General features: G+C 44.9%; 1 protein-coding gene across 7 annotated transcripts in view; it reads left to right on the top strand.

The window, feature by feature from the left end:
* Positions 1-354: 354 nt before the first annotated feature.
* PACSIN2 (protein kinase C and casein kinase substrate in neurons 2) overlaps positions 355-9,641 on the top strand; it is a 61,666-nt gene continuing 52,379 nt past the window's right edge. For 3 of the 7 annotated variants that reach the window (XM_048936329.1, XM_048936324.1, XM_048936273.1), the window contains exon 1: positions 355-483. The gene's annotated coding sequence lies outside the window, so the exon portion shown is untranslated. Of the gene's footprint in view, positions 484-615; positions 737-851; positions 974-1,041; positions 1,459-9,641 lie in introns of those variants that run through there. The other 4 variants (XM_048936303.1, XM_048936284.1, XM_048936311.1 and 1 more) reach the window with 4 other exon arrangements.

Raw genomic sequence — 9,641 nt, 5'->3', positions numbered from 1 at the left:
CAGCAAAGCCGCCGCCTGTGCCACACGGCGGTGCCAGCGGGCACCCCGTTCCTCAGGGAGCCCGCCCTACGAGCGGGAGGGAAAGCAAAGCCTTCACCGCTCCCGGGCGTTAAAACCTCTCAGCAGCTCTCCGACCGCTGCCGCGACATCTCTGCGACACGGGGCGCTAACGGCTGCCGAGCGTCCACGGGGCTGCGCGCCCTGACGCCCCCCCCCCGCTCCCTCCGCCGCCTTTTCCAGCCAGCGACAAGGAAGAGGCATTAATTGGCAGCTGCGGAGAGCCAATGGGCGGTGGCGGGGCGGGAACCTGCGCTCCGACCTCGCCCAATCGGAAGGCGGCTGGGCGTGGGCCAATCGGAGGGCGGGCGGCAGTTGGTGCGGCCGGAGCGGCACGGCCGGAGCGCTGGGCGGTTGCTCGCTCTGCTCTGCACTCCGCGCGCTCTCTTTTGCTGCCGGCGGCTCGCGGCGCTCTGGGGGCTGTAGGTGAGGGCGGGGCCGCCTTTTGTGGCTGCAGCCGAGGGGAGCGGCGCGAGGAGGAGGCTGGGGTTCAGAGTCTCGCGGGGGAGGGGCGGGCGGGGGGTGGTTGGGGCAGCCAGGCGCTCCGTGCTCCGCGGTGGCCGAGGGCGGATGGCGGGCCGGGGCTCGGCGCTCCCGGGCGAAAGAGGCGGGGCGGGCAGGGTGACAGTTGAGCTGAGCGGGGCGCGCCGTGATACCGGCGCCGGCCGCGGCGGGGAAGGTGAAGCTCTCCTTGCACGGCGCCTGGCGGGGAAGGGCAGGGCCGGGGCTCGCGGGGAATGACGACAGCGGCTGGGGAGGCTCCGCTCGTGGCGGAGGGAAGGGCTGTCTGCGCGGGGAAGTTCGGTGTCTCGCCGGGCGCGGGGCTGGCGGCTGCGGGACGGGAGCAGGGGGAGGAGAGCCAGGAGGGAGGCTGGCGTTTGTCCCCGTTCCCTGCCGTGCTCTGGGCTGGTGGCGGGTAAGGATAGCGACCCGGTGGGAAGAAGCTTTTCCGCGGGGGAAAGCGAGGTTTTAAACTGCTCGCAGCCTTCCGAGCGTAGTAACGGCCCGTATAGGTCGGGCTTCTCGGGCTTGCCGTCTCCGCTTTCTCTGTTGGCTTTCCCTTTTTCTGTCACGTGGGAAGAATCGCGTCTTCACCCCGAATGAGACATTCGTGGAGAGACAGAAGCCGCTTTATGGGCTCCGAGCTACCTGGCAGAGCAGCGCCGGCTATCCGCAGCCTCTGTCTGCGTGCTGCATTCGCCGTGCCTGGCCGGGCTGCCTCGGGCCGGCGTGACTCAGAGGCTCCCGGCCACAGCCCTTTGGGGCTGCTGCTCTGCCCCGGCGGCAGGGGAAGCCGGGAAGGTGCGAGGGACATTTGCTGACCTTTGTGGAAGGGGTAAAAACGAGCCTTAGGATCTGCTGTTGTCCACGTCCTCGCGGCAGTCCGTCTGAAAGTTTGCTGTATGTAATGAGTGTGTTTATGCTTCTTGCTACAAGGGGGAGCTTCTTCGTTTTGCTCATTTGGGCTTAATACCAGATTTTTTTCAGATCTTCTATAAGGGCAAGGCTTTTCCACTGCTTTGAGAGCATAAAACCCTTAGCAGTGTTGTTACAGTAGTCCTAGTGAAGGCTGTGTTATGTAAGCAGCTGGATTTTCATTCTCATTTTACCACAACAAAAAGATCATTCTCTTTATGTCCATGATGAGACTGGTTGCTTTCTGTAGGGGGTGGGAAGACACCTCTTTGCTTTATGGTGAAAGGTAGCTAAAACTGTTTGCTAATTCTATTTCAGGCAGGCAGAGCTTCCTAATTGTGTTTTCAGCAATGAAGGTCATTAGCTTGCTGTTTCATACCTGCACTCGTCTGAAATTACGTATTGTCAGACTTGCAATTTGCCTTCAATGATAGTAGTTACGTTCTGCCAATTATGACTGAATCAGCTTTAACAGCAGCATGTATTAACACACGGGGCATGTCTAATTGGCACAGTACAACATCATTTTGGAGATCTCTGCACGTTCTATGCTGTGGCTCAGTTATGGTAAACAGGAGAGGAGTGCAGGTGCTGCCTTGTTCTCTGTGGTGTTAAGCTTAACATGGCTGCTCCAAATTCCCCTTGTTGCGTAGTTTACAGTTCTAGAGTTACTTTCTTTGGCTTGGGGTCTGCATGCTGTGCAGTGCCATGCTAGAATAAACATTAAATCTGCCCCCAGGGGTTAAACTGCATACCACACATCAAGCAACGTCTTCCATAAAAGGAATATACATGGCACAGTTGTACATAGTGATGAAATCGTTTATTAATGATTGACAAACAAAACTGTTTCGTTTTAGTTTAGAAAATGATTTTTTTTTTCCCCTGCTTTAGTAAGAGTGTACAGCAAGTGGATGAGGTAGTTAATATTGAGCTGACAGATGGCATTTGTGATTGATGATCTTGATGTTGGCTGTATGCATCTTTGTGGATGATCTGAAGTGTTCTTTAAAAAAAAAAAATCTTACTGGCTTATGAGATAGTTTCCATATTGCACAAGTCAGCTGTGCAGCAAAAACTTCATTTTAGTTTGTCGGGCCTGATGTGGTTAGACATGAGAAGTGTTCTCATGTTGTTGTCAGGCATATGGGTTCCATTTCTTACTCCGGAGCTGACCGAGCTGCTGCCTTAAAGATATCCTTATGTTAATTCTGTGCTTCCCTGGTTGTGATTAAAATGGGTCTAAAGGTTATTATGGCTTAAATTAGTAGCCTGTAAAGTCAGAACGTGAGACTTCTGTGCTTGTCGCAGCAATAGCAGAGGATAAAATGCTCAACCATGCTGCTAGGCAAGAATTCCATGCTTCTATGAATCTGTAGGACTGATACAAATTAGCTTCTGTGGCAGTGCATGCCTTTCTCAACCTAGGAGCAGCAGGTCCTGAGAATCATAGAATGGCCTGGGTTGAAAAGGACCACAACGATCACCTAGGTTCAACCCCCCTGCTATGTGCAGGGTCACCAACCACCAGACCAGGCTGCCCAGAGCCACATCCAGCCTGGCCTTGAATGCCTCCAGGGATGGGGCATCCACAGCCTCCTTGGGCAACCTGTTGCAGTGTGTCACCACCCTGTGTGTGAGAAACTTCCTCCTAATATCTAACCAGAACCTCCCCTGTCTCAGTTTAAGACCATTTCCCCTTGTCCTATCACTATCCACCCTCATAAACAGCCGTTCCCCAAAACCTATCCCAGGGTTGGTTCCCAGTCTGCAGTCATAATCGTGAATGAACGTCATCCCTTTGTGTGCCATTCTGTCAAAGTATGTTGCTTGGGGCTGGAGAACAGTCAACATTTCTCTGGTGGTGTTGGTCTAGGATCTGCCTTGGTGTGTGCTCTATGGAGCGTGAGTGGTTCTGCTTGAGCCGTTGTGAAGCACTGTGTATTGCTGGAGTCCTATGAGTCTTACTGCACAGGATGTGTCAATATTTGAGAAGGTACCCAACCCCAATTAGTAAATAACTAATGTGAGTTGTGAGCAGCACTGCACAGTAATGAGCTCTGAAGAAGAAATAAAATCACACATATGCAAAAAAGAAACAACAACCCAAAGCAAAAAACCCCGAACTAAAAGCCTTCAAGTGGATGGGGTTTGCTTCAACTTCTTAGAATATGCAAATATTTAAAAGCAGTCCTGGCTTACAGAGCATATTGTAAATATTTTGACAGAGTTGGAAACCTGTGTCTTGGGAGTGTTTGGTTTTGGGCCAGTGCATGTTGTTAACTTATTTCTTCACTCTGCTTTAAGTTAAGAATTCCAAGGCATCTACAGACAAACTTCTTTGCCTTTTATCATGTGCTCTGGACTAGTGACTGATAAACTTGACTACAATAAAATGACACAAATGGAGAATGTAAGAGCAGTCTGTCAAGTCATATTAATAAGTATGTTTCAAACAGTTTTGTTGAAACTGAAAAGGGGATTTTTTTGTTATCTCAGCCGTCTTAAACATGCAAAATAAACTGTTGCTCTTAGGGCATCTGTTAAGTGTATCCCTGTATATCCTAAATATCTTGTCATTGTGATTTCAGTATCGCACAGTTGTGGTTTCCTTGCAAACTGGTAGGTTCTGATTAGGAAGTTATGAGTTGTTTAATAATACTGAGTGAATGTGGTGTTGCTTTAATCTTCATTGTGAAGTATCTTTCTGCAGAAGTGTGGTGCTCTGTCTCATTACAGTGGTTGTCAGGAGTAATGTAAGTAGGACAGATATGAGCTAGCAGAGTTCTCAGAGCTAGCATCTTAACCTCTGCTTTTGGAACACAGTGTGTCTGGTTTCTAGAAACAGCATCCAGTTTATACATAAATTCTTTGTTAGCCTACTAGGTGAGCACTGAAATAAGAATTGAATTAAGAATTTTGTTTGTACTTAATAGAACTTCATTACACTTCCCAGCTTGTTATTGTATTTCTGACTTTATGAGTAGAAACAAAAGGGGATGAGAGGGAAATCCCAAATGCGTCAGCCTTAATTGGTAATGTGAAGTACAGATTTCAGTAAAGGTTCTGCTATGAGTCAGAGGACGAATGGACACATCTTTAGTTTTACTTACGCCTCTTATCCTCTTGGCACCTTCACAGATGCTGCCAGATGGACCTGCTGAATGGAAAAGCAGTTTTCTTCTTAACAGAAATAATAAGTCTATAACAAGTTAAGGATTCTCTTACTGTATCTAAATATTTAGTGAGGACGTATGATTATACAGCATCAGCTTGCAGACACTCTTACTTTCACATTTGCTAACCGATGTTTTAAAAAGCATTTTCCCAAAACTTGTAATGTTTTCTCTCTCCTATAACAGTTACAGATAAAAGCTTCAAAACTTGTAGTTGTTTTCCAGCGATAATGTAGACAATCTAAGCTATCTCATGTCTGATCAGCATACATTTATGGTTAATTTGAAGGAACCCCTGCACGGCTTGGAGGAGCTCCCGGCTGAACTTGACTGAGTGGAATTTTTTCTGAACCCTCGCTGGGTTGAGGTGGCTGTTGGATTCCAGAATATGAGCACCCTGGTTTACCTGTGAGAACTGAAGCTGGAAAACCACTTGCTTTGAAGAAGCTTTCTTTAATTTTTGCTTGTTAGGAAAGATCTTCAGTATAAAGAATGCTGTTGGACACGTGTCATTCAGCTACAGTGAGAAACAAATCAAGTGATTAGCTGTTTCTCTTCTGGGCAATTAAATTTCTTAGGAACTCTCATGCCTGCAACTGGGAGTGTTGCCATCTCTTTGATTATTTATTTGTATTGGCCCACTGTCATGGTAGGCCACTAGCATTTCCACTGGCTTACCTGAAGTTCAGTATATTTTTCTCTCATCGTGCTTTCCACAAGCAGGTTTTCTGCACCCCCAGGGAACTTTTAGGGCTGTGAGTCATTCTTGCTTTGTCTTTTGTAAAGACTATTTCAGCTGAGCGTAGGAACAACCGGCCTGTGTGGATTAAGTGTGATCAACCAGTAACCTGTGGTTCAGGGGTGCCACTTTCCAAAGCAACTTTTGTGCTCTTAGTCCTAAATGGAAAGATTCAGTTCTGTTCTGTTACTGCAGTGCTGGTGACCTAACAATGGCTGTGATGCCAGCTGTGCTACATCAGAAATTATTCCTCTTTATACAGTAGAAGTTAATCATTGTGTTTGGAGGTATGGGCCTGTGCACACATGCGCATCCCTGTGTACGTGAACACCTGTAATAACAGTCACTTGGGAAGTAATGCCTCCTATTTATTTCCATGGAAACTACATCAGATACAGAGAGCACAATAACACTATTTGGTAGAGCAGATTTTCAGCTACAAAACACTGCTTTTTCAACATAATCACCATTATTAGTTGATTCATGCGAGTGAGCTGATTGAGATGCTCTTCATTTTGTGGTGTGACAGCTGTATGCGGCCATCTGGAGCATGACTTGTCTTTCCCATTGCTGTCACCGCTGCTGAAATGCACCACCCACTGCCTCACTGTGCTCACAGCCACTGTTTGGTTTCCATAAATGTTCACCAGGCATCAATGAGTGTAAGTGGGTGCCTTTTTTTCTTCATGGAGGAATTCAGTGACACCCTTTTGCTTCATTTTCACTTCCATGTCAGATGCCATTTTGTCAGACTCCCCCTTTGCTGCCATCTGTTACACAGCAACAAAATGTAATGGAATGTTGGTGGGCCAACGTCATAAAATAGAAGTGTTACTTTTGGAGCAGCTCTTGTACATCTCGCATTGTCTACAGAATAGATACCTATCTGCAACTTTAGAATGAATTTCCTTTCCTTCAGTGTTTCCTCCTCATCTTCTTTTCTTGTAAGTTTGGAAATATCCTCAGGAAAATATTTTGAGGATGGCTTTATTGAGCAAGTACTTCAGAGCCTCTGGGTCACAACGTTGACATTCTGTAGAAATCTAATGAGATGATGTTTCATATAAGCACCACAGCTGCTGTCTGTAGCTCCTTTTTCTTCTCGCTCTGGCTTTAGGTACAGCTATTAAAAAACCGTGGTGATTCTCTGGTAGTTTTATTTTATCAGATTGCCAATTTTGACTCTTCTCAGTTGATGCTGGAAACAGTCTGATTCAGCTTAGGTTTGTTGTGTAAGCAGTCAGTCTTTCAGCTCTGTTTTTCTTCTGCAAGGCAGCACATGTAGAGTTGCTTCATGTTGGATGCATGTGCTGTTTCAGATGAGGCATTGTCACTTGGAACGTAAGTTCCAAGCAAGTTGTAGAGTTGGAAAAGTGGGATGCCAAAAGACCAAATGACCCCATGGTTGTGCAGCATGTCCCTTAAGAAGGTAGTAGACTTGTTCTTCTAAGCATGGTGAATAACTTGAATAAAGTTAAGCTTAAACTGAATGTTATGCATAACCAATTTTGTGTGTGTGTGTTTTTATATTCTCTTGTATACCAAAGGTGGTCAGGATATAATAAAAAAAAGGAAAAGAGTCTTCATAAGTACAACAGTATAGCCCATCGTAGGGAACTGAGGCTATGCTGTGTGAGCTGCAGTTACGCAGCTAAGATTGAACACTTACCTAGAGGCTGTAACCTTGAACTATTTATAGGTGAGAAAATTGAAGATAACTTATGCTTCTTGATCATCATAGAATGGCCTGGGTTAGAAAGAACCACAACGATCATCTAGTTTCAACCCCCCTGCTGTGTGCAGGGTCGCCAACCACCAGACCAGGCTGCCCAGAGCCACATCCAGCCTGGCCTTGAATGCCTCCAGGGATGGGGCATCCACAGCCTCCTTGGGCAACTTGTTCCAGTGTGTCACCACCCTCTGTGTGAAAAACTTCCTCCTAATATCTAACCAGAGCCTCCCCTGTCTCAGTTTAAGACCATTTCCCCTTGTCCTATCGCTATCCACCCTCATAAACAGCCATTCACCTTCCCCTTTATGCTCCCTCAAGTACTGGAGGGCTACAATGAGCTTTCCCCAGAGCCTTCTCTTCTCCAAGCTAAACAAACCCGGTTCCCTTGACCTTTCTTCATAGAAGAGGTGCTCCAGCTCTCTGATCATCTTAATGGCCCTCCTCTGGACCTGCTCCAAGAGCTCCACGTTGATGTTTTAACCAATTTTAAATGCATAGCCAAGTAGGTAATATGAATTCAGGATCATTTGAAAAGTAAATTTGAAGGTGAGCTTGCTTGTTCTGGAAATTTGTCTTCAAATGTTTTGTTTTAGCATATCTGCTGTAGGCATCCTCCTACCTAAGGCATACCTCCTACCTCCTCCTGCCTTGAATAGGGGGGTGAACCAGATGACCTCCAGCGGTCCCTTCCTACCTCAGCTGTTCAGTGATTCTGTGATATTTTTTTTTTCAAGTGAAAGGGCAAGAAGATGAAATTGAAATCCTTTTTGAACTGAAACACTTTTGAAGTATAAAGGAGCAAAAAGTCTTCCCTTTTTGAGTTCTAAAATATTCAGCTGTAGTAACTTTAAAGGAATGTAAGTTTGTAACATTGATACAGAGTTTTATGTAATTAAATTCCTTATTGCTTTATTAAATAATGCTATGAAAAAAAGTGAGCGCTGAATAATTTTTGTTAATTCCTAGTATGAGGTTTAAGCAGATATGTTAACAATTTATTATTAAATCAAGTTTTGAAGAGCTAGCTTTCTAGTTTGAATTCTGTCTCAATATTTTTCAAAATTGAATCAAGTGTTTTTGAAACAATTTTGTAGAAATGTTAGGGAAAATGTAGGTACACACAAAACCTCATCAGATCTTTTATTTCCTAGACTGGAAAAATTGTTTCTCCGCCTTATTGTGGTCTCCACAATTGTTTTTTTCCCCTCACACAAAAAATAATTGAGTAGATTTCATTGGATCCTTCTGTTACCTTTGTTCTGTGATACTGCCCCATCTGTTTTCTTAGCTATTCCCAGTAATGTTCTGTTCCACATAATGAGTTTTGTTTAGTGTTGTTGTTGTTTTTCTTAAACAAGTGCACAGATTGGCTATTGGAGAGTATCTTTCTGAGAAAGCAAAGTGAGCAGTGTTGCAAAACACCTTGTTCTTTTCTTTGTTTAATTGTGCTCTGTGCTGTGAAAGATGAAAGTTTGTTCAGCAGATATCATGAAAGTCTTGCCTGTTCGTTGTTATTTATTTCCTAAACACACATTTGAGAAGGCAAAGGACAGTTAGTGTAGTTTTAAAGGATCTGTGTGAGAATCTGAAAATCGTTTAGAATTTGGCTAATAAATCCTTTGGATAAAGTAGCATATGAGCAGCTGCTTCTGCTTAAGCTTGTGATATTCCAGTATTGGAGAACAATGTGTATCTAGTCTGTATCTAATTACTGTATTTTTAGCAGTTGGTTTAGATCAGGCTGTTGCGTAGTTTCTAGTCGTATTTAAGTCATATGAGTTATAGAGTATCACGAGTAATATCTGTGGAGTGCAGTTTCAATGGTTGTTAAGTCAGGAACAGCTCTGGTACAGTAGCTGATACACGTGGATTGTAAAACAGATCTTTCATTATGGATTGATTTTTACTTTTTTTTTCAGAGTAAGGTGACCCATAGCTTCTTTGTTATGAAGTTTGATCAGCCTATTAAAACAGGGAGCAGTCTCACTTTCTATAAAAGTAGAGTTTAGTGGCTTACTTTTAACTAGCCCTGTAGAAAAATGAAAATTGCAGCTGGGAGGACTTTGATCCTTTTCTGCCTTCTTTCTTGTAAATGAAGCTGTATGGGAGATAATATGCTTCTACGTGTTAATAGGTATTGTAGAAACACTGTGTAATCACAAACCGTGCTAAATTTAGCATGCTATCTCTACCAATTTATTGTTCAAAACAGTTACTGTTGTTTTTTTTTATCAAGATTACTAGTAATTATGTCATTTCCGAGAGATCTTACTGCATAGCAGAGAAGGGTGGAAGAAGTCAAGCAGGCTTTTATGCTTTCAAGTATGCCTAAAGGTATTTTCATTGCATGTACTTTTTTTCCCCTTCTCAGCATCTCACAGAATTGTAGGGACTGGAAGGGGCCTTCAGAGATCATCAAGTCCACCCCCCTGCTAAGCAGGCCCCATACAGCAGGCTGCACAGGTAGGCATCAAGGTGGGTCTTGAACATCTCCAGAGACGGGGACTCCACAACCTCCCTG

This window comes from Lagopus muta, chromosome 1, assembly GCF_023343835.1.
Source record: "Lagopus muta isolate bLagMut1 chromosome 1, bLagMut1 primary, whole genome shotgun sequence".
NCBI lineage: Eukaryota > Metazoa > Chordata > Aves > Galliformes > Phasianidae > Lagopus > Lagopus muta.
This window is presented reverse-complemented; position numbering and strand designations above follow the sequence as displayed.